General features: G+C 34.6%; 1 long non-coding RNA gene across 3 annotated transcripts in view; it reads left to right on the top strand.

The window, feature by feature from the left end:
* Positions 1-2,509: 2,509 nt before the first annotated feature.
* Positions 2,510-25,758, top strand: part of LOC128868461 (uncharacterized) — a 38,517-nt gene continuing 15,268 nt past the window's right edge. For all 3 annotated transcript variants that reach the window (XR_008455119.1, XR_008455121.1, XR_008455120.1), the window contains exon 1: positions 2,510-3,349. This is a non-coding gene — a long non-coding RNA (uncharacterized LOC128868461). The remainder of the gene's footprint in view (positions 3,350-25,758) is intronic.

The raw sequence follows: 25,758 nt of genomic DNA, 5'->3' as shown, positions 1-25,758 counted from the left end.
AAGAAAAGCGACAGCCAAAAACTGAGAGGAAAAATACAGAAATATTTTAGAACAGGGTGATCCCACTAGCTTTTGAAATTTAAACTAAAAGTTTTTTGGACTTTGACAAGTAAAATATGGGATGTGGCAGAAATTTAGTTTATGGCTAAAATTTGCAAAATACGTCGATTTTCGCTTGAACGCAGTTGGGAAATTTTTTAATTCAAGATTTAAAATCAAAAATGGTATAATTTGCCGAAACGGTGATATCGGTTAGGTAAGGTTAAGTTACGGTGGTAGTCGGTCAGCACGACCAACTCACTTAGACCTTACAGGTCCGTTGTGATACCACTGTTCTACATGGGAACCTTATTTGTCTTCCTTCGTAGAACCATTTTGTGGCTCTTATGAAACGTAGTATTGAACCCAACCCCACGCCAGACAGTTCTGTAAGAGAATTAAAAAAGTATTTGCCTAGACAACCTGCTCTGATTTTAGCTAGGGCTGGACAATTGCAAAGGAAGTGCTCGACTGTTTCTTCCTCTTCGGTTACATCGAATTATTTTTTTTTGTTATGGTAATGCCTACCAGCCAACGACCATTCAAGAGTTGAAACACGAAAGCGAAGTTGCCATTGGTGGGATAAGTTAAGAAGCTCGTGAAAATGTGTTGAAAAATTGGGTTGAAACAATGAAGTTTAGTAAAGTCAGAGTTGCAAATCGTTTGATTGAAGTTTTTCTCCCTAACACTGTACAACAAAATCAACCTTTTTCTGTTCCGAGTTCCGGCCATTGATGCTGGTAAATGGGGCAAAAAAAAAAATAGTTGAAAGTTTAAATTTGAATTTTATTTCCACATTCTTTTGGGATTCTTACGTTTTAGACATAAGGTATGTTCAGCAGTTCTACAGAAAAAATAGCGGAAGAAATTTTTTGGAACATTTTAACCCTCTAACTTTTCAACAGAGAGGTATTTTTGTCTCTTTTTTTTGAAAAGTGCAAAAAGTAATTACTTGTAGCAGAGTAATAAAAAATAATAAAAGCGCGCATACAAATTTTTTTCATAAAATTATTCTAGAATTATTTGCAAACAAAAATGGCTCAAAATTGCACTTAAGCGCTAGAAAAAAGTTAGAAAGGTCACATGTAAGGGTTAATATACATTTACACTCATAACTAGTGATACTTTTTACCACCGACGGCCGGGTTGCCGAGTGGTTAATACCATAGGGATGAGTCTGGGTTTAAAACATCGGGCACGAACCAGCAAATGATAGAACAAGTTTTTTATGCAGAAAATTGGCAACACCAAATAGGAAGAATATTATAACAAATCAATAAAACTTTCCGGTACCTTCAAACTTGCGTACAATAAGGGGAATTTAATAATACATAAAACTGCAACTCTGACTACCTGTTGGGACTGCGTAGGCTCGAATCTCCGTGAATGAACATCAAATAATAGAAAACGTTTTTACAACAGAATTTCCGCATTCAAAAAGCTACTCACAAAGCTGTAGATCTCTCATTTATGGAACCATATCAAGACCCTCACCGCAAACAGGAGAAGGAGCTCGCCCAAACAGCCAACAAAGAGAGTAAGCACGAAATAAATATAAACAAAAGTCGCTGAGTAATGTTCATGCGTCAAATTCAATTAAATTCCAAACGCTACCTGGACCACCCTGTATAGCCCAAAAATAAGAGCAGCAGTTGCTGCATCAAAAACACCAAACTATACATATATGAGCCTGCAACTGCCACAACCGCAGGCAATGCAATGAGAGATCACAGCTAACAGCCATGCACACACAGCTATACACACACGCGCATACACGCCACATTCAGTTGGCAGTCAACAAAATCACTTTTCGCATTATTTTCGAAATTTCGAATTTTCAAGTTAGTTGTACGCCTAATGAACGTGAGAGTGGACTCGCGTTGCGCTGGTAGTGCGGAAAGTATAGAAGAAAAAAAGAAAAAAAAAATTAATTTTTTAAAAGGATTCTAAATTTTTTAAAACACAAAATCAACTACGCACAACCGTAACAAGCAGCAATTGTGGTCGGCAAGAGTAACGACAAGGCGAAGAATTACTACCCACGCAGGCCAGCAGACGTCGGGGCGTATAAGCACCCAAAAAACAAAACAAAAAACCAAAAAAAGAGAACTAAAACAAAAACTGCAAAAGCGCATCATACGTTTGCTGGCCATTTGCTGGTGCTAGTGGCGCCATCAGCATGCACCCACACATTCACACACACAGCTTTGCCACAATTGCAACTGACTGCCTGTGTGTGGCACGTGCATGCGCATAGTGCTGCCAAGTTGTTGATTTTTATTGTTGCTATTGCATAGCTATGCGTGGCATTTTCTACAATTCTACAATTTGCCAGTTTTCCTTTGTAGTGTAGTGTAGTTAGTGTAGTTAGTGTAACCACGGAAAAGTTCAGTGTCGCCTGTATCTAGTTTTGTGACATTTTTCGCTCATCGTCTGCAAAAACAAATACTTCGTTGCCTCAACGGTTTGTTTATCGGTCGGTTACTAAGTTGGTTGGACGGACGAACGGACGGTCGATCGTCTATGCTCCTCGCGTCGCGTCCGGCGCTAAGCCACAGTTACCGAAACAGCTGCCTTCGCCAACGTCCTTCGCCGTCGTCCGCTGATTAAGTGCATACATGGACGCGCGCGTGTTTTTGTGTGTATTTGTTAAGTTCAGTTTTGCCCTAATTGTAATTGCAATTACACACACATTTCTAATGCAATGCTTCTTCCGGCTCTAACTGCAATTTCATCACTGTTTTTCGGTTCGCTGCTGCTGCGCTCACCCCGTTCTGTCTGTCGTTTGCTCTGCACGTTAGCTATAAATTAGCTCTTAAAACGCTGGAACCCAAAATTTATTATAGCACTGCGTTGGCAGCCTCGGTACACTGCCTGCGCTGCCATCTCTGCAGTCTTTATCTGTCGCTGCCGGCTGCCCATCTACCTAGAAGCAAGCACACTTTCATTTGGTGCACTCCAATTTTCCACTTTTACAGTTTTCCCTATTTCTTCCGCTTTCTCGCTTTCTCTGTCTTCTACTTTCCACATTATTGCTTGTAAATTGTCTATTTTTTGGTATGCGGCAATTTGTTATTGTCTGCTCCACTCGCGTCGCGTGCTCTGCTCGCCTCCACTGATTGAAGTGTTTACAAGATGTTTCACGTACCAAAAGTTTTCGCTCAACCACCTCCTTGGTAAACTACAAACACACATTCATATGCGCCGCTGATATACAAGTATGTACATATGTATGTGTGTAGCTGTTGCTGATATTTGTGGCTGCACTTGAGCGCCGAAATTGTTGCTGTTGTCTTCATGGCGAAAAAAGGTAATGCGTAAATTTAATTCACAAAGTCTTACGTATATAATATTTGCTTTTTTTCGGTATTTGATTTTTTTATATTATTATTTACCTTTTATTTCAACTTTTTCTTTCATTTTGCATATTCGCTATTGTTTAGTTAGCTATTGTTACGTTAGCTATAAATAAATATTAATTACTTACGTAAATCGTCGGTGATTCCATTGTTGTTAATATTAAGCAGTGAACAATGAATGAATGTATTAATGAATGAATGAATAAGTTGATTGGCAATTTCCGTGGAAACTATGATACCTACGCAAAAATTGCGAAAAATATTTGTTCTAATAATTATACCAAAAAAATACAATTATTAAAAAAATTCTAATAATTAGCTAGCACGACAATGGTCCAAATTTTACTAAATTGAACTTGTGAAGGTTTCGCGTATTTGTCAAAAATTACTTGGAATATTCATTACGCTTCATGGCCGATCATAGGCGTTTTTGCGAAGGTCGTCAGATCACTTAAATGCTTATAAAGCTATAGCAAGGTTAAGTGTCAGCATATTAAAACCATGGAAGCATTCCAGTGTTTGACGCATTTTGGACAAACATTTTTCGTAAATTTTTCTGAAAATTGGATTATTTGTAAGCTTGAGTAAAACAAGAAGTAAGCTGAAAATATTTCGAAAACACTTAATACTTTTAAAAATTTTAATATAGATTTTTAAAGTGAAATATCTCCTGCTCTTTTTAACTTTTTAAAAAATTTTTTTGTAATTTTTTGGATTAAAACCTACTTATCAAAAAAACTAATTTTTGAAAAATATTGTTTCTTTTGGAAAAACTGAAATTTCTTTTAGAAAATTAAATTAAGTTTAATTAATAAGTTAACAGAAAATGTTTTGAAAAATTTTTTAAATTTTAAAATTTTAGGTATAGAGTTTTTAAAGAGAAATACCATCGGCTCTTTTTAACATTTTTCAAATTTCCTCCAATTTATCAAAAAACAAATTTGTGCAAAACAAATTTTTTATTTTTTTTTTGAAAAAAATACAACCTTTTTTTTGTTTTGAAGAATTAAACTAAGATTACTAAATAAGTTAACAGAAAACTTTTAAAAAATTTAATATTTTTGAAAATTTTTGTAGAGAGTTTTTAAAATGAAATACCGTCTGCTCTTTTTAGCATTTTTCAAATTTGCTCTAATTTTTTGGGGTAAAATAAGTATATAAACCAAAAAATTTTTTTGGAAAACAATTAATTTTTTTTGGAAATTTTTTTTTCTTGGAAAAATGAAATTAAGTTTGATTAATACGCAAAACCTTTATTTATTGTTGTTTTTAGTTTTTGACAAAACACATTTTTTTCGAAAAAAATTAAGTTTACTTTTAATACTTTTGAAAATTTTCGTGGACAGTTTTTAAAGTGAAACACCGTCTGCTGTTTTTAACATTTTTTAAATATACTTATAACAGAACATTTTTTTTGCAAGACAATAAATTTTTTTTTTTGAAATTCCTTTTTTTTTTGCAAAATTTGTACAGTTTCGGTATAGTTTTTAAGGCGAAATATCTTCGGCCCATTTTAACATTTTTCAAATTTTTCATAATATGTTGCAACAAAATATTCTTTAAAAGAAAACTATTTGTTTGGAAATATTATTTTCTTTTTGAAAAACAAGTTTTTTTAAGTATGTATATCTTATCGCATTATTAGGAAAAATTTGAAAAATATTAAAGAGGGCCGAAAATATTTCACTTTAAAAACTGTAAATTTTAAATATTATTAAATTTTTCCAAAACAAAAAAATAACTTAAAAAAAATTAATTTTTTTGGAAAAAAACATAATTTTTTTGGAAAAAATTACATAATGTTTTTGGAAAAAAATACATAATTTTTTTGGAAAAAACACATAATTTTTTTGGAAAAAATACATAATTTTTTTGGAAAAAATACATATTTTTTTTTTTTTTTTTTTTGGAAAACTAGTTTTTTTTAATTCAATTCAGTTTGGTTAATATGTAAACTGAAAATATTATTTTTTTTTACTTTTTTGAGATAGAATAATTGGATAAAAGTAATTTTTTTTTTTTTTGTTTTGGAAAAAATAGAAATCTCAATTAATTTGTTTCATTAATAAGTAAAACGAAAATATTTTGAGAAAAATTTTATAATTTTGGCATACAGTTTTTAAGGTGATTATTTTTAATACATCTCAAGTTTATTTTTAATATCAAATATACTTAAAAAAGAGTTTGGGGATACATGGAATTTTTTTCTCGAAAAAAGTAATATTTTTCTCGAAAACATGTGTTTGTTGATGAATTGTTTTTTCCGGCTGGTACAAATTTTTTTTTCCTTTTTTTGTGAAAAAAATAATAAGAAATAAGAAAAAGTTGAGATTTTTTCCTAAACTTTTAAATAAAGAAATTCAATTTTCCCCAGAAAACACTGTTTTTCTTTTAAATATATTATATGTTATTTTCCACACCAAAACCCAAATCTTAAATTAAAACAAGATTTTTCAGCTGAATAAATCATAAAATTATAAAATTTCTTTTCAAAATTTTTTGAGTTCACATTTTTTATAGGCAAGCCTACAAATAAATCAATTTTTAAAAGAATTGGTTACTCAATTCTTCGATAGCCTGGAGCAGTGCGCCAACTTAAATCCCACCAACCTTCTCCATTACATCGACAGTTCTCTTTAGATATCTGCCTGTTGGAGGTCTCTCAATAGTTTCCAAACGGCGTTTAGCCCATCTTCGGCCGCTACAAGAACTCGACATATCTTTTCCATTTCCTTTTTAGTCAGTGCTTATAGGACCATAATCAAGAAAAATTAAAAAAAAAAAAATTACCAACTGGCCAAAAACCGTCAAATATATTAAAAAAAAAATACAACATTTATGAAAAAAATTTAGCACACGAAGTCAATTTATTTCATTTTATTTCAAATACAAATATTTTTATGTTGTTTTATTGATAGAAAAGTCAGCTTACAAATTTTTATGATAATCATCAAAACATTAAGTATGTAAATGAATATTGCATTTTTTGCAAGTAAAAATAGTATGTTTCTTGCAAAATTTAGACCGCTGAAATTTCTTTTCAATGCTTCTCATGACGGCGTGTACCCTTTCATTGATCCGAGGAAGGTTCGATCGACCTTCATCTCCATGTTCGTTTTCATACTCGTCCTCGTCCTTGTCGTAATTCAATAATTCTGTTGTGACTTTGGAACGAAAATCAATTTGTGACAGTGGTTTTATCTTTTCAATTTTTGCCATCATACAATGAAGTTTCCATGCATTGACCATTGCGTTACCAAGAGCATTTGTCCATATTGGCCACCACCATTTTTTTCCTCTCATACATATTCTATAATTTGCCACCGCATTATCATGGCTGCGGGATAGTGATAGTTTGTTTTTTCTTCCGACAATATCTTTTAGTGCTAATAATTGGATTGACTGTGGAGTTATTAATATAGTTATAACATTGACTACAGCATTATCATTCCACCGAAGAGTCAATATTTCTTGCTGATGATCACGTAGTTGGTCAAATGTTCCTCGTATTTCTTTTTTTAAATTTCTCAAAGGAGAATCGCCCATTCTATTTTCGCGTATAGTACCAGTTGCAAAAAATCGACGTTCGTTCAGAAGGCACATTAGATGGTATGAAGAGAAAAAATTATCAAAGAAAATGATGTGGCACTCAGGGTCAGATACGTTGGCAAGCAAGTCTAAGACTTTTTGTGCGCCTAGACCAATAGTTTTATCGTGAGGAGCTGCTGCTCCCCCGTACAATGAACTAGAAAATAAGTACCCACTTTCAGAGCATAAGCACCATGTTTTAAACCCAAACCGGATTGGCCTTCCCTTAATAAACATTTTGCAGGAGTGGCGTCCAAAGTATGGAATCATCTGTTCGTCTATAGAGAGATTATGGCTAAAGACTCCAAACTGCGTAAACTTTTTGTTGAGAGCGTCAGTAATAGGACGAACCTTCGCAAAACGGTCTGCTATGTTTAAATTCGTGTTGTCAGCGAGATGGAAAAACTGCTTAATTTTGGAGGTAAGGTACTAGTGCTGAACTAGAATTTTGGTTCACTTTTCCCTGCAGGGGCAGTACCTTTCCTATACCACAAAGATACTCACTTCCATCTCTTTCAATAAGAAAAAAATATTGCTAGATTTTGTTCTATCCTACATGACAGTTCCTGCCCCGCGGTCGATTTCTCGACCACTAAAGTTTACGTCCATGAAACAGTAAAAATTATTGCAATATCGATATGTTACTTTTTTGATTCTCTTAATTTCATCTTTTCTCTTCACAATAAATTAGTAACAATTATTTATTTTTTTGTTTTTCATAATTTTTTCATCTGAACAAAAAACACGTAAAAATAGTGATAATTTCATTCTTTTACAAAAATCTGCCCTGAACCTTTTTTTCTTAAAAAAGTATGCTCTAGAAATTAACTAAATTCCAAATTTAAAACTTGTGAAAATTTACATTTAGTTTCTAAGATATTGGAGTCCGAAGTTGGTGGTCGAAAAATCGACCAGCTGCCGAAAATGGGTTAATGCCACTTGGGGAGTGCCAGACTGGAATTTCAACCATTTCACCTACCCACCTTAGACGCCTCTAAATCTAACTAAACCATCACATCTTCACTGCGAAATTTTTAAAAAACTCAATTCTTAAAAAAATAGATATCGCATTGTTCGATTCCCAAAAGTACTCGAGACTTTTCATCATTACTATATGGGATTCGCGATTTAGAAATTTTTCAGCTTTGATTGCAGATTCAGCATTTCAGCAGTACTTTACAAATATTTTGAACTTTCTTAAATCTTTTTTAGAGTTTGGGGCGCTGTCACAATTTATGTCACTATTTTTATTTACTTACTTATATCATATTTATAAGCTACCATTATTTATGGACGGAGTTCTACCTGAAACACTCATAAATGAATTTCAAATCTCAGTAAGCTCGTATTTGCAAGACATTAATGGGGATAATGAAATTCACAGGAACAAAAAACTAACAAAACAATCCAAAAAAGTAAAAACTTAGATTTTTTTTTAATATTTAATGCTGAAATTATAAGCCACAGCGAGAACGAACCTTCAACTGCCCTCATATGCAGATTAAAATGTGTTTTAAAACTCTTCGAAAAAATGGCTTTGTCACATTTCCACCTTTTTTGTAACTAAATGTAGCGCAATATGGAAATTTAAATTCTATAAATTCAACAGCGCTTAAAGATAATAATTTATACGCCAGCTGCGCGCAATGCGGAAGCTTAGCAATCCTTTTGAGGCACAAAAAAACGAAAAACAGAAGGAAGAGGGAAGCGTGAAAAGGGAAGAATGAGGTGGAATGACCAAAAGTAATAATTCTCCACTAGGATTTAACCAGATAAACTGTTACTTTTTTCCTTTTGTTTTTGCAAGCGAAGTATTTCAAAGCTTTTATTCAGCTCTGCATAAAAATACAAAAGCAAACAATTAAGAAAAATTTGAGTTTAAATGTGATTGTGTGCTAATAAATCAAAAAGGATAAGTTGGGTTGAACAGCAACGAAATTGTGGCAGATAAATGAAATGTAAGAGAAAAAATGTCTACCAAAAAATATACAAACGAAAATTCAATAAAAATGCACATGAATAGGATGTGGGTACCATTTATTTGTTCTTTGAAGAAAATGCACCACACGAGAATTTTGTTGGACTACAATTTAATAAGCTATAAAATTGTGTACCAGAAATTTGTCTAAGAGCTCTTATTAATAACTAGCTGACCCGGCGAACTTTGTTCCGCCCTAGAGGCAATAAAAAAGCAGATTTTTGATTTTATTAAGTTAATTTTTTTATTAATCAAGTATTTCAATGAAGCTTTAATAGATTGTACTCTTCAGTTAAGCACCTTGCGATACACGACATTTTTTGTTTTATTATCAGGTGCAAGACCAAACAACGCAGATGGTTTTCCGACCCATGAACGTAGATGGTTTCCGACCCACAAACTTTCAAGGATTGGCCTTGTGATTTGTTAATGGTCATGGCGAATGCAAGACGGATCGGAAATTGAAGTCTTTTAAACTCAAACGGAAGATCGGTTGGGATCATCGGGATCCTCGGAATGAGAACTTCTTCACCTTCGAATTTTCCTTTGAGTATCGTCGCGTTGTTCATCAATTTATTTACCACCAAACGCGTACTGTTGCAAAGTTTTGGTGGGCTTATGTTTCGAAGCATAACTACTACGGAGCCAACTTCTAGGCGTAAATTTCTTATAACTAAATATGCAAACAAATTTAAATTATTCAATTCTCTTCATTATTTTCACAATTATTACTTGTTAATGTATTTGAAGAATGCTGTTTCTTTGGTTTTGCACCAGCAGCTGCAGACGTTGATGGCCTATTGTCAGTACTTCCTTGCAAGGCCGTACTTATGAAACTCGCGACTGCAATTTTTGTGTTGAAGTTCCGCATCACTTGCTGATTCACCGACCGCTCTTCAATTATGGGCATAGACAGTTCCTTGGCGACCTGGCGAAGAAATCTCTTACGCTTCATATTGGTGCATCTGATGTTGGGATTATTCTCATAATATATGATGTACGCTGCCAATGCCGTCAAATCAATCATATTGAGGAATAGGGACAACGGCCAACGCTTTGTCATCCTTTGGCAAGTATATTCTCCAAGCAATTGGTCCATCACGTCCACTCCTCCTTTTGTCTTGTTATAAAACTCGATCATTTCTGGTTTGCCGCTTTCGCCAATGTGATAATCGTCATGCATTGATGATAGTAATATAACTGCCTTGTTTTTTTTCGGCACATAGGAGCATATGGGTATGTTGGGCCTACAACCGAATGTACTTGACCTCTCTGCACGATCTTTGTGTGCCAACATCTCCTTTGGTATGTAGGGCTTATTTTTCCGCAGAGTTCCAACTGCCGTCAAATTCATGGATGGCAAGCTTTCCAGTAGATTTAGGGATGTAAAAAAATTGTCCATCGTTATATTTCGGCCGGTTCCATGAAAGCGGCTTACTAAATCCTTCACCACGCGTTCACCCTGGTTAGTTTCCCGTCCCATAGGTGCTTGGCAAGTATATATTTGTCCATACAGTGAATATGCGTTTTTGGCATCACATACCCACCACACTTTGATGCCATATTTTACCGGTTTCGATGGGATGTATTGCGTGAAACGGGTGCGGCCACGATATGGAAAGAGCTGCTCGTCTACCGTTAGATATTCACTTGGCTTATATGACTGCTCAAAGTTGTAGTTCATCAAGGTCCACAGCTCGGATATTGGTGCAGGTTTGTCAGTTACCAAACGTTGTGCCCGTGTGTTGCCATCGTCAAACCTTATGCCCATTAATGCCCATTAATGCCCATTGACGCACGATATAATGGACAATTTTCCATCGACCACAAGTCCGGCGCACATTCAGCATTGCTGCGGTTAGCGCCAGTCATAATAAGCACTCCAATGAACGCATACATTTCGCTCACAGTAACGTTCTTCCATGTTTTTGGTTCCGCCTCTGGATGTTTTGCGTTTAATTCCGCATATGTAGCTTTTGCTTTTTTGTTGGTGCAGCGTACTATAATATCCACCATTTCCGGAGTCATAAAACATTTATATGTATTGACTATTGACATCATAGTAGTTGATCTTGCGGGCCCACTTCGCCGTCGCAAAATATTTTGTTGCCTAGTTTGGCGTGCAAGTCGTGGCTGTGAGCTCCATATGGTACCATCACGTGCTACGAATTCAGCTGCACGCAAATTAATCTCCTCAGAATCATCTGCAGCATCGGATTCATTGTCAGATTCTACGTAATCAGCCTCATCTACCTGGGCATTGTCAATTGTGTAATCAGGGTCTTCTACATCCGATTCAACCACGCCATCTGCTACTGCTACTTGTTCGCTTTCATCCCCTTCAGGGTCGGAAAATTCAAATAATTCATCATCTGAGATTTCGTCAAACAGGTTTTGTATGTACTGCTCTTTTTCAGCGTCAGATAATCTATATAAAAATAATTAATTTTTATCCCACTTATGAAATTATATTTGAGTTATTTGTATTTACCTCATATATTGATTCGAAGACAAATATTCCATGTTCCATGGATAGCAGACCAGGTTGTAATATTTTAAATTTTTTCTGACTTGTTATTTTCACAAATATAAATCAACTTCACACTTCAAAAGAACGCTTTACAATGAATATAAACTCGCAAAACTTTATATATAGCAACCCTTAAGTTTCTGGAAGCATTTCTTACCTGCCAGGTAGTTCGATTATATCAAATGTTGTTTGTCAGCAAATTCTAGCAAGGGTACAATATAATGTCCTCTTCTAAATAATTAAGAGTGCGCGAAAAAGGTTGTATTCTAAAAATTCTAACAGCAATCGAAATTATTGACTTCTTAGAAATAACTTAGACTGCGCGCAATTCTTAGAAGCAGGCTACAAATATATGTTTATAACTACTTAAAATGTTCGTAAGACAGTCAGCTACAACATTGCATTAAAAAAAATAACTTGTTTCTCAGAAAAAATGAGAAAATACGGGTAAAACAGGCTACTGGCCACACCTGTACCCGGGTATAAGAAGTCGTAGTAAAAGTTGGGTATATGTCCTACCATTACAAAGTTGGGTATATGTCCTACCGTTAACCATACACAAAATTATGTTTACCTGTCATTTGCGTTTTGTTATTCCATATCAGATGCGTTTTTGTTATACCACATTTTATAGTGACTTCACGGAAACGCGTTCGATTGGGATAAAGTATTCTATGCCCATCACGTGGTTCTAAGCTACCTCTCCACCAATTTTCAGCCAAATCGGTTCAGCCGTTCTCGAGTTATAAATAGTGTAACTAACATGACTTTCTTCTATATTTATAATTCTAATTGTGATGAAATATTTGTGGAATTTTTCTAATTTTTATATAAAGTTTTACACTTGCATTTATATGGTTTTTTTAACAATAACCTTTACTTTTATAAAAAAAAAAATAATGAATATTCAGAAAAGAAGAAGTAAAATAGTCAAAACTGTCAGAGGAAATTTATCACAGATCAAAACCTCATTTTAAGTTTTTAAATAAGAATTGTTTTTAGTTTCTCATAACATTAATTAAAAAAAAGTATCCTTAGTTTGCCTAAAGCGAAATATTTAAAACAAAAATTCCTTCGTTCCTTACCTGCATTTTATATATTATTATTAGTATTAAATGTACGCACTACTCGGCAAAAACAACTCTTCACAACAACTCTTGTCAACTCTTTACAACTTGTATTTTATGGAGCGTGATTACCGTAAATATTACGAACATGTTTCAGCTGCACTTTTCTTTAAAAGGTAATAATGAAGCATGACTTCCCGCAAATGCTGTTTTTTCGGGACGCACGTACACATTTTTGACGTCAGATAAAAAAGAATCTTTACGCTTCAAACGAATGTCAACCACTGCCTCGAGCCCTCACATATATGACTATCACCAGTATATCACTAGGGCGAGCACAAAAATAGTATCAGCAGTGACATCATAACTCATTTTTTTAAGAAAACTAATATATACCAGTACACAAAATTCAGGAAAATTAAAAAAAAAAACTATCACGAACCAACTTATAGTCAGAATTTCTGGACAATTTTTGAGTACACACTTTTATAGCCTATTGAATTTTAGACAGATTTCAAGGGTCTCCTTCTTCACTGAAGTGAAGATTCGATGCGGCTCCAAAATCGCGTTGATTTTGGAATAATTTTTTTACCTCAGCTGTTTAACTTTCCATATAAAATTGTGTTGTATATGGAAGAAAATTCACAATACCCTCAACAAATTTTCTTTAAAAATCAGCGCGTTTTTCGAGGCCCTTCAAACTTTCACGTTTTTGTGCTAAATTTCAATGGGCTATAGACATACTCAAGGTGCTCTAAAACTACTTATTAAAAAGTTGGAAATTTTAATGACCGAGTCCAAAGGATTCATATGGCATTTTTGAAGAATGAACTATGTTTTGATAGAAAATTAGTCAAAAATAAACAGAGCAAAATAAGTCGAAAAAAAAAACAAAAACTAAGTAATCACAAGAAGAGCGTGGGCTTTCTGTTGATAGGTGTGCTTTGAAACTTATGTTTAAATTGCAACAAAATTAGTTTAAGATCCAGGCCACATGAAAAAAATATTGAAAATAAAAGTTTTGAGAAAAGAAAAAAATATATTCTGAATAACATTTAGATGGCACCAAAATGTTTCTCTCATTGAAAATAACTATAAGTTCAAGGAATAAACTTTTATTTCTACAATACACCAATAGGCAACTTCCTGTAGAACATAGTAGCATCTTAAAGCAGATCTCCCCTTCCTTCTATGTACTTCGCACTGATCTCTCTATCCGCAAACTGGGATTTGAGGGTTGTGCTAGGGCTATCTTTCCAAGCAGACTAGATTGCAAAGAGGGGAGAGTCGGCGCGGACATAGGTACCTCTGTTTTCACTGACGGATCAAAAATGGAATCTGCAGTGCGAGCGGGGGTTTTCTCTAAATCAGCCAGCATTTCGGTCTCCTTTAAACTGCCGGAAACGAGCAGCGTTTTTCTAGCAGAGGTCTTCGCGATCCTGCAAGCGTACAAAATGCTTCGGGATCGCTGTTGAGAGGGAGACATTCATATTTCTTCCGATAGCCAAGCTGCAATCACGGCACTGTCGTGCAACTCACTTCTGGTTAACTCTTGTAAGGAGGAATTCAAACGTCTCGAACGTGCAGGAAACATTTCCCTTACCTGGGTTCCTTTGCACATAGAGGGAAATGAAATTTTCGACGAGCTGGCCAGGAAAGGGTCGACAGAACCGGTTTCAGTTGTCCCCTTCTCAGGCATCGGTGTCCCTTTGATCCATTTTAAAGGGAAACTACAGACTTGAGGAAATTCTCCAACCTAGATCCCTTTTCTCTCCTCCACTATATCCACAGTACTGAATGGCTGTACATAGTTTCTCTTCCCTAAATTTTTCGCAGGTAGTGGTCCCCACTATGGTATCAAAACGGCACGTAAGTGCTACTTGTAGTGTACCTGGGGTACTCTTGCCATCTAACGAACATACAATTCAGCAATAAAGGCAAAATTTTCTTAAATATTTCTTATAAAGGGTGATTAAATTTCAAGAGCCGATGTTGAAAGTAAACCACACCTAAACGTCAAATTTTTTCTGCATTTCATTTGCCATTTTTTCAATTTTAGACTAATTCAATTTGAACCATGAAAGATACACAATCGATCAACGCGTTAAAGTTATTCAGGCTTATTATGAAAACGGGCGTTCAAATCAAAGCGGGCTTTCGAAGAAAATCATCTTAAGTGATGAGACACATTTTCACCTCAGTGGATTCGTCAATAAGCAGAATTGCCGCATTTGGGGGAATGATAACCTAAGAGTGATTGCCGAGAAACCAATGCACCCACAAACAGTGACTGTTCGGTGCGGTTTATGGGCCGGCGGCATCATTGGGCCGTATTTTTTCCAAATGAGGTCGGTCGGGCAGTTACTGTGAATAGTGTTCGCTATCGTGAGATGATAACGAAATTTTCATGACCCGAATTGGAAGATATGGATGTGGACGATATATGATTTCAACAGGACGGTGCCACTTGTTACACAGCTAACGAAACAATGGCTCTTTTGCGCGAAAAATTTGATGGCCGAATAATCTCACGTCGTGGCGATGTCAATTAGTCGCCAAGATCATGTGATTTGACACCGTTGGACTTCTTTCTTTGGGGTTATTTGAAAGAAAAGGTGTACGTCGATAAGCCAGCAACAATTCAAGAGCTAAAGGATGAGATAATTCGGCACATTAATGGCATGGAGCCTCAATTATGCCTCAGCGTCATCGAAAATTTGGACCATCGGATGGAGGTGTGCCGCCGAGGCTGCGGCGGTCATTTGGCCAATATTTTATTTAATACGTAATTGAGCCCTACCAGTATTATCATGGTAAAGAGAAATGACAATAATTTCTTAAAAAAATTTTATTTTATTCAAAATCAATACCGGCCCTTAAAACTTAACCACCCTTTATTTCTTATATCTGTTATGTCTCGGAATATACAACTTTCTGGCATGAAAAGGCTTTCATTAAAAACAAAACTATCTGCTGTTCGGTGGTGGCATAAAACAGAGGTCCCCGCATATGGGGAACAACATCAAAATATCAACCAAAAATTGGAGCTCGACCAAACACCTAACAGAGGATGTGGTTATGTATGTGCCAATTATTTATATATAAGTACGTAAAATCTCAATGGGAAAATTTTCGTACTGTTTTATTAATATATTATTAATTTGCTCATTTGTTGTTTGTTTTTGAATAAACGTTGACTGGTGGGCGTCGCTGTTTGCGGACTAAAGTATGATGTATTAAAATTGTTTTCTTTAGAAAACTTCATGAAGCGTAGTAAATATTATGATGCAAGAAAATATGTTTCTTTTCTTAATACGTATGTAATTTTTCAATAATATGTACCAAACCTTGTAGAAAAAAACACTCTTCTCACACTGTTGCTTATCTAGTGAAGTCACAACCACAACTAGTTTGATAGAGACTTCTCGTTTCTATGAAAATAACGAATCAATTTTGCACAAAGTCTAAAGAAACACTAGATACTAAATCTACTTTTTCTTCATTTTACTCAAGCCTGTTTTATCAAAGAATCCCCAATTTAGTTTGGGGCCAAAAATTCAAAGAACCCTCACATCAGCATAATAAATATTTAAAAATGAAAGTTGTAAGTAAAAAAAATATTACAAATTCATTCGAATATTTCCTTCTAATTGCCCATCTGTAAAAATAACGCAAGCAATGATTATGCAATGATTATTTAGAAAAATCAGAGTTTCACGAAATAAATTATTTCAGCTGCCATCTGCTTTCCTTGGTGGTGTGATTTTCAACAAGCAGCCAATGCGTTTCAAAACCGGGATCTACCAAATGATAGTCATACAAAAAACCCTTAGGCTACGGTGGCCGCCTTTTTAATGTAATACATTAATTTATTTATTCTTAGTTCAAATAAATATTCTTAGTAAAAATAATCCTTTATAATTTTTCTTAAATAAAGAAGTGTTTAGTAACTCCGAAAAAAATCTATCCCACGCTGAATTATGGCAGCATTTTAAAACTTGTTGATGCTCATTATTTAGCCAATTAGTTAGAATACTGAACCAGAAGTTACTTGTGTAATGCAAGAAGAACAAATCTCCGAATTACTCCGAAAAATTTATATGTATATTGTTAGAAGCTTTTATGATTCTATGTACATAATTTTCAGCAGAATAAATACAAAATATTTGTTTTCACATTTATGAGATCCGAAATACTCCGAAAATTATTGGATTACAAAAAAGCAGACAAAATAAATAATTACAATTTTATGATCCCTGGAATACTTCCACTATTTATTCACTTTGACTTAATTTTAAATCTGCTACGAAAAGAACCAATATTTGTTTCTAATTTTAAAATCCATTTATTAAACCATGGTTCATTAGTAAAAAAATCAGAATAAAACAAACAATTTTAGTAACTCCAAAATACTCCGAAAATATACTAGGCCAAAAAATTAAATTTCTATGCTCCACCACCAAGGTTCTGGTATAAGAACATAGTGATTTTTGTTTAATTTTCTAACTCCGAAATGTTCCTAAAATTTACTTAGCATCGCAAAAGTGTATTTTTTTATTTTCCCTGAATTTACTTCGAATTATCAAGATTTAGAAGTCCATTTTCATGAACTCCGAAACACTCCGAACATTTATTAGGTCAACAAAATGATGTCATTTATTCCCCCTAGGAACCACGGAAAAAATGTGTATACATAATATGAGATTTATATTCATTATGTGTTAGAAACCAAATATTCTTGACTGATTTTTTAACTCCGAAAAACTCTAAGTACCCACTACCTGAACCAAATGTGATTTCCATTTATTACAACTACACCTAAATTATTTTACAGTAAACCATTATTTTTTCTTTCTTTTCTTTGACTCCGAAGTACTCCGAAAAGTATATATAGGAAAAAATATAAACCATATATAAACATACTATAAGTGTTTTCAATTAGTAATAATTATCTTTAAAGAAATATGATAAGAAAAATATATAGTAACAAGTATACTAACTGTATCAGCGCTCCGAAAAATGTCGAAAAACAATTGTAATCTCTCATACATACAAATCTTGTTGAAATTTTTCGCTACTTTCAACCCACCAAGAGGTAGCGAAAAATTGCATTATTTATTCTTCTATTTAAATAACAAATATTTTGAGCTTCGGAAATACGAAATTTAAAACGTCACATATGTACGAATTGTATATTGCATCATTCACTAATAAAATTGCGCATATTTGGCAAATTCGCTAAGCTAACATATTATTCAGTATATTTATGTGCATGTACAGATGTTATTTTAATACGTTTCAAATAAAATATTTTGGATTTTAATTGGTCTGTTACTTTTTATATTTTGTTTTGTATTTTCTGCGCCAAACCAACAAACAATAACCGCCCCTGGCCTTTGCAGCAGATGTTTCAAACCAAACGGTTATTTGAATAATTTTCCTGTTAATAAAATTTACTGAATTCTGTAACGAGAAAAATACAAAAATTAATGCTCTTCATGAATTTTCGAATATTTTCTGATCGCAATAAAATGCAAATGTGAAAAATCTAGCCAAGCGAAATTTCACTGGTATTTCTATAATACGATATTTTAGCGCATTTTTAATTTGTCAAAAATTGCGTTCTCGTGAATTGATTTGGCGCGTCGCAAATATTTTTCAGCCATATTCACCGATGACGTCGTGTAGTGTGCCTTTTGCAAACAAGTGAAAAAATTTCAATGAAAAATAATTCGCAAAAAATATAATATACAAAATAGAAATTTTAACAAAATGCAAGTTTGTATTTCCGCTTGTCACTTTGCGCTTGGCAGCTCTACGTACCTGGGTTGAGTCATTTTGATGTTCGTACAGCAGTTTTTTTCGACATTATTTTGTTGATTTGCAGGTGATTTTAATTTTTGATTTTCCTTTTCGAATGTTGTGAGGGCGGTAAGCTTCTAGGGATTGATATAAATACTCGTAATTATATATATATTAGATATATGTATTTCTTTTGGTTATACATTTTTTTTTGTTGAGCGTGTCTCAAATTTCGAAAATTTGCATTGAATGACTTTTTTATAAATATTCACAAATGACTTATGATAACATTACACAATTTTCACTCTACATGACATAAAGTATTTCTATGGAGGTATGAAATCGCTGGGTTTAGTGCGTCTGAGCCTTCGTATTAATCCGTTGGTTTCAATTAAATTAAGTGCTTCTTCATTGATGTGGTTTAATAGTCTTTTTTTGTGGGCAACTGCAATCTTTGCGATTTCAGTGTTAACGGAGTTTATTTTAAGGTCGCGCTCAATGTCGGAACTTCTGCAGTACCATGGTGCTTTGACAATGCACCCAAGGACCTTATTTTGGAAGTGTTGGATTTCGTTTTTCGTGCTTTGACTGGCGCACCCCCATAGCTGCGCACCATAACTCCATACTGGCCTTAGTATCTGCTTGTAAATTAACAGTTTGTTTTCTATCGTGAGAGCTGATCTGCTACCCATGAGCCATTGCATGTTTTTGAGTTTGATGTCCAATTCTTGCCTCTTTTTCTTGACATGCTCTTTCCATCGAAGTTTGCAGTCAAGTGTCATACCTAGGTACTTCGCATAGTTTGAGTATGAAACCTGTTGATCATCTATGTATAGTGGTATATGTTGTATTTTAGTGTTTGTGAAAACTACGTGTACAGATTTAGTTTGGTTAAGTTTAATTTTCCACGTATTAGTATACTGGCAGATCTTATTTAACGCGGTTTGTAATGTGGCTGTCGATTCGTTTTCAGTTTCACCAACTGCAATCAAGGCGGTGTCATCTGGAAACGTTGCTGTGACGTAATTAGGATCAGATGGTAGGTCATGTGTAAAGATAAGGTACAGCAGAGGCCCAAGAACGCTGCCTTGAGGTACTCCTGCATTTATTTGTCGAAGGCTTGAATAAGCATCATCTTGCTTGACTCGAAAATAGCGATCTGATAAGTACGACTCCAAGATTTCGTAGTATTGCTTAGGAAGTATTAATTTTAGTTTAAAAAGCAAACCTGTGTGACAAACTTTATCGAATGCCTTTGCCACATCGAGGAATACGCCAGAACATACTTCTTTATTTTCGAGTGATTTTTCTATTTCGTGCGTGATCCTGTGTACCTGGTCGATTGTAGAATGTTTATTTCGAAAACCAAACTGATGTGTTGGAATTATTTTTTTTCGTTCTATTATTTTATTGCGTCTTTTAATCAACAGCTTTTCAAACAGCTTTGAGATCACTGGTAGGAGTGATATAGGTCTATACTATGAAACTTCGTGTCCAGGTTTGCCTGGTTTTTGGAGCATAATAACCTCCGCAGTTTTCCAGAGAATAAGAAAGTAATGAAACTTAAAAGATGCATTCATTATGCTAGTGAGAATTTGGATGCTTTTAGGGGGAAGCTGCTTGAGTATTTCTGCAGTGATTATATCGAAACCAGGGGATTTTTTATTGTAGCATTTTATTTTCTCTTTTTAGTTCGGCGCTCGTGACTCGTGGAATTTCTTCAAACTCTTGGAGCACGGATGTAGACTGGCTTTCGGATGTTGCCTCATGAGGTGTAAAAATATCAGCTAGATAATCTGCATATAACTTGAAGTTTTTACTCTAAAGTATAAATAGTAAGCCTGATATACAAACTAAGACAAATAGTAAGCCTGATATTGTCTTAGTATGTAGCAAATTCCGATGTTTTCGCTTCACTCAATTATTGACGTTCAATTACATCGGCTTAACGCGTGTTCGGAGTTGACTCCGAATTTCTTATATGAGGCTTTCATTTTGCAAACTAAACATACAGATTTATACAACTTACAAATAAATTATTTGAAAAAACTTGGCGTTCAATAAAATCGGCTTAACGTGTTTTCAGTGTTGACTCCGACCCTTTTATATGAAACTTTCGTGTTGGAAGCTTATTATAAAAATTTATGCGTCCTATGAATAAATTATGCTTAAGAACATTTGTAGTACTTCGGAGAAAAATCGACTTACCGTATTTTCGGAGTTGTTTCCGAATTTTTATATGTAGTTCTAGTTTTGAAAACTAACCACAAAAATGTTTATAATATGCATGTTTTACAAGTATATTGCGCGGAAAAACTTTCGGAGTTGATTCCGAATTTTTTAGAATGAAATTCTCACCTAAAGCTTTCTTGATAATTCATGAACTTATAAATTATTCTTAAAACATTCGGATCAATTCGCAATAAAATCGAGCTACCGTGTTTTCGGTGTTGAATCCGAATTTTTTATTTAAAGTTCTTGTTTTGGAAACCATTTATAATTTTATGTATAATACGCATGCGCCTATAAATTGCTCCAAAAAAAAATTTCGAAATACCTGGGTATACTATTTAATCCCCACTGCAGAAGCTGAGGGACCTTGCAGATAAGCAGACTATTCAGGATTGCCCTCTGTAAATGTCCGGGTTTGACAGCCACATTATTAAGGTAACTGGATGCGCCTTTCTTCGACAGCCTGGGGCAGAGCACCAACATAAGTCCCGTCTTTCTCCGAGCATCAACAGCTTTGGTTGGCTGTAGGTGTGTGTCCGCTGGAGTTCTCATAATGGTATTAATATGCGATTTAGAGCTACTTGGGGAGTGCCTGTCTGGTACTTCAACCATTTCACCTGCCTAACCACTAAAACTCTCTAGCACTTAATACGTATTTTTCATTGACCTTGAATTGCTTATTTTTAAAAAGTGAATACAAGTAGGCACTGCGAGCTTCAACTGTCGATTCTCGCAGTGAAATTGCTGATGTGAATTACAGCCATGTCCATTTCTTATGCCATCGATTACTTAATAACAGGATGATTTTGGTACAGAAACTGCAACGCTAACAGTATTTGAAAGTATTTTAAGAGAAGTTAACAAGAAAATATCTCCTAAGCATATTGAGAATCCATAGTTCCAGGACATAATGAGTTCGTGAAGTTATCTGCAAATTCTCAATTTCCCACACGATTTGAACTGAAAAATCTTTAAAAATATGCTGCTTGCAATAAATCTATAATCGCCATAATAAATATGTAAACTGCATTTTGCAAAAGCATCATTATTCAATACAGGAATGTTGTGTGCCACAATAAATGAAAATACTTACATGCATATTTACTTATATATATATATATATATATATATATATTAACTACCCTCATCGGAAGTGTGAAAATGTTAAAACACTCAAAATAAAATTTTCGCACATGAAATCAAGAAATGTGCAATTGAGTGCAATTCACGCATACTTGCACACACACAAAAACAACATCAAATACAATGTACACATTCGCACACACGCGCACCGTCAAAGAAAAAGTAACAAACAGCCGTTAATACGAAATGAAGTGATGCAGTCAGATGCACATACATACACCTACAAACTGTATTAGCTGAGCAAGTGTGAGTGTTATGAGCATTGCACTGCGTTCGGCGCCAAAAGGAGCACGAAAGTATTTGCATGTATTGTATGTATGTAGATGTGGAAAACGTGCAGCAGACACTCAGGCGGGGAAAGAGTCTAACACTCGAATGGATATAATTGGCGTATGCACTAAATCGCCCGGCAAACAAATGTGCTATAAAGCAGCAAAAACAATACGAAACAAAACTGCACTCAACAATTTGCCAAAAACAACGAATTTCGTATTTTACTTTTTACTGCAAAAGGGTTGTGTGTAATGTAGTGACGGTGAAAAGTTTTACGGCAAGGTATGCAAAGAATTTTTCCAGGTGATTGATTCCTTTGCGTTGTTGTGCACTTCTGAGTGGCGTTAAAAGCGCACAGATATAACCGAATACCTACACACACGCGTATAGGTGTGTATGCATTTGCAGCAATATTTGGCTTTACATAGTCGTACGCTGCGGAAGGATCTGCAATTGACGTTCATAGACTCAAGTGAAAAAGTTGGCCACAATCGGGGGCATATACAATTTTACTCGATCCTTTAATGTAAATGTTGTGTTTAATTTATTATAGCAGGAACCTCCTACCCGGTCATCGGCAACCCCCTGACAGTTGTTGAAGGGCAACTGCACAATCTATTTCTTACGAAAGCGCTGAAAAGATGGATCTCCATTTCTTCATGTGCTATTTCGAAAACCCTTTGACCCCAGCACAATATACGAAGAACTCAGAAAATCTTTTGGACTCCTCGCCATTCAATTTCCAAACTCGTAGTCGTATTTACCGGTCACTGGACGATCGGCACAAGCTAGAGTTACATTTAATCCCCCTTGCAGAAGCTGTGGGACCTTTCAGATAAGGAGACTGTTGAGACTTTCTCTGTAAATGTCCGGGTTTTGCAGCTAGACGTATTGGGCGCTCCTTTATTCGACAGCCTGGAGCAGTGCTTTAGTAAAAGCAGCTTATGTGACTGCTCTAAGGTCTATAGATTCCGATCCTGCATAGAAACATTTTGAAATTTATTCAATTTTTATTAAGATGTTTACGCAAGCACGGCCATGAAGTACTAAATAGGTGGCTAGGTAGAAGTGACAGGAGATCTTTAATCCAACTCACTTAGACCCTCGCCGATCCATTGTGATACTACAGTAGCAATTTGCTTTCTACTCCTCCTTAAACCATTTTACCTTAAGTCAAAGCCTATTGATTTCAGCTAGACATCCCTAAGGTCAACAGCATCATTCAAAAACGATGAGCCAAAGTTTGATAAGCTAATGGCATGCCCCGTAGGACAGTAACAAAGAAAATGTGGGACAGACTGCTCCTTCTCCTTATTCTTGCCGCTTCTGCAATAGTCAATTGAACCGAAGGTAATGAAAACAGCTCTCCATACGTAAGTTTGTAAAGGCGATCCTATTAAAAGCCAGCCCTCGTATTCAATCACACTTTGAAAGTTCGAAGTTTGGGCGAAGGTTTCAGTTGATTGAACGTACTTAATGGGGGCCTCATAAATTCAATGGTGTACCCCGTTTAATCAGTTTAGCTCCAATTTCCGAGGTTGGCTCCGTTGAGAGTCTCATATTTGCACAATCAGTTCAAATCCTTGTAAAATGTGTTCAAAAATTTTTTTCGTAGCATATTGCAAGTCCTTCTTGATGACTCCTTTCAGTGATTCAATTATATTTAAAAGTTCTATGACTCAGACAGACTCCTCGTAAAAACTTTTGTTGTTAACATTTTTATAAAAGTACTAACTAACTACCAATATAAGCAAAAAAAGGTAAAGTTCACTAATAATAAGACTACATTAAAAAAGAGCAACTTCTCAATAATTATTTACGAACATTTTCCTTTGTTCACATTTCATTCATGCCCAGTGGAGTCAAAAAATCTTACGAAAACAATCGACACTTTTGTTGTTGCTGCAATGCAACATTGTAACACTAACTATAATCTGGATGTACTTAAATTGGGATTTATTATATGTAAACCCATTTTTTGTGGCACCTACCGTAACTCTTTCGTCCTGCAGTTTTTGTGTTCATCCCAGTGGCTGGCTTCTTGCATCACAAGAAAAACATGAAAAACCGGAAGGAGCAACTTGGCAAATGTGCTGCAAATAAATTCGTTATTGAGTTGTCGTATTGCAGTCAAACACGTCAAGCGCTTACGAAAAAACATTTGAAAGCATAAAATATATTTCCAAAAAAGAAGTTGTGAGAACGAAGCAATGAGTGTAAATATCTAAAAAACGTAGAGTAAATAGGGAAAAACAAATACAGAAGCAATGAATTTATGAAAATGTGTAAAATGAAGCACTGTTTTTATGGACGGTTATTTTTATTGCACTAAAAATTAATTAGGCTTTGTTGTTTTTGGATTCTTGTATGCTGTTAACGCTAAACTGACATGTAATGGAGTTTCTGTTGTCATATATTAGGGTGTAAAGGTTATTTGGAATAGTTTAAGAGCCTTTTAATTTTTGCGGAGTAACTCGAGGGTTTCGGAGTAATTCGGAGTTTTCGGAGTTTATGAAAAAAAGTTTTTGGACCATTAAATAGTTTTCAAAATATTGGTAGATGAATAATATATATTGAAATTTAAATTTTATAAAAAAAAATAGTCGCTGGATTGTCCATAAAAATGAGCATCGATCATTTTTTGAAATATGTAATACATAAAATTGGACTCCAAATTTTTCTTAAAATCTATGTAGCTTTTCGTTTATTAAACAGTTAAAAATAAATTGAACTAATTCGCACGCTTTCTGGTAGAAAAATAACAAGTATTATTATGTTCAATCTGTACATCATTATTTTGTTTAGAGCTTCGTTCATAGTTAATTAAACACTGGAAGCTTTGTAAAAAATTTCTGGTTGCTTTTTAAAATTTTCGGAGTAATCACGAATTTTCGGAGAATAAAAATGGTGTTATAGAATGAAACCTTCGCTATGAAAATACCTTTTATGGTTTTTTAGTATTTTCGGAATAATTCGGTGTATTCAAAAAGAACACGAAAAATTTTCTTAAAATGTAGTGGTCAGCTTTTCAATGAGTTTTATTAAATCGTACTTTTCGGAGTAAATAAATAAACTAAAAATTGGCAGCTAAAACCTTAAAATGCTTATGAAAAAGATGTAATTAGGTTTCTAACTTTTTCGGAGTACTGTAGAATTTTCGGAGTAAATAAATAAACTAATATTTGGCAGCTAAAATGCTTATAAAAAAGTTGGATTAATTCTGAATTTTCGGATAAATAAAATTTCTGAAAATTTCAAACTGGAGCATAAAAAAAACTTTCACCATAAATGTAGTGTTATAATTACAAACAGATGCGCCCAGAACTTGAACTATAGCCGAATGGATTGCTGCATGACTACCATTCGGAAGTACACCGACTCGAATCTCCGTAATAAAACAACAAATGATAAAAACGGTTTTTTCTCAAAGCGGTCGCCCCCCGGCTAGCAATGGCAAGCCTCCGAGTGTATTTTTGCAACGAAAACCCTCCTCACAAAAAACCATTTCTCGGTGCGGACACGGCTTTAAATTGTATTGTACGTTGCTCCATTTGTGAAACAACATTAAGACTCACACCCCAGTCAGGAGGAGAAGCTCGGTCAAACACCCAATAAAGAGGGTTTTTTGAAAAATATGAACCGTTGTTAAATATGAACCGAATTTGGCCATTTTTTATAGTAAAATGATCTACATTATTCGTGTACTCACACTCGCTTTAAATTCTTGGTACCTGCAGATGCTATGAA

Source organism: Anastrepha ludens, chromosome 6, assembly GCF_028408465.1.
Source record: "Anastrepha ludens isolate Willacy chromosome 6, idAnaLude1.1, whole genome shotgun sequence".
Lineage (NCBI taxonomy): Eukaryota > Metazoa > Arthropoda > Insecta > Diptera > Tephritidae > Anastrepha > Anastrepha ludens.
This window is presented reverse-complemented; position numbering and strand designations above follow the sequence as displayed.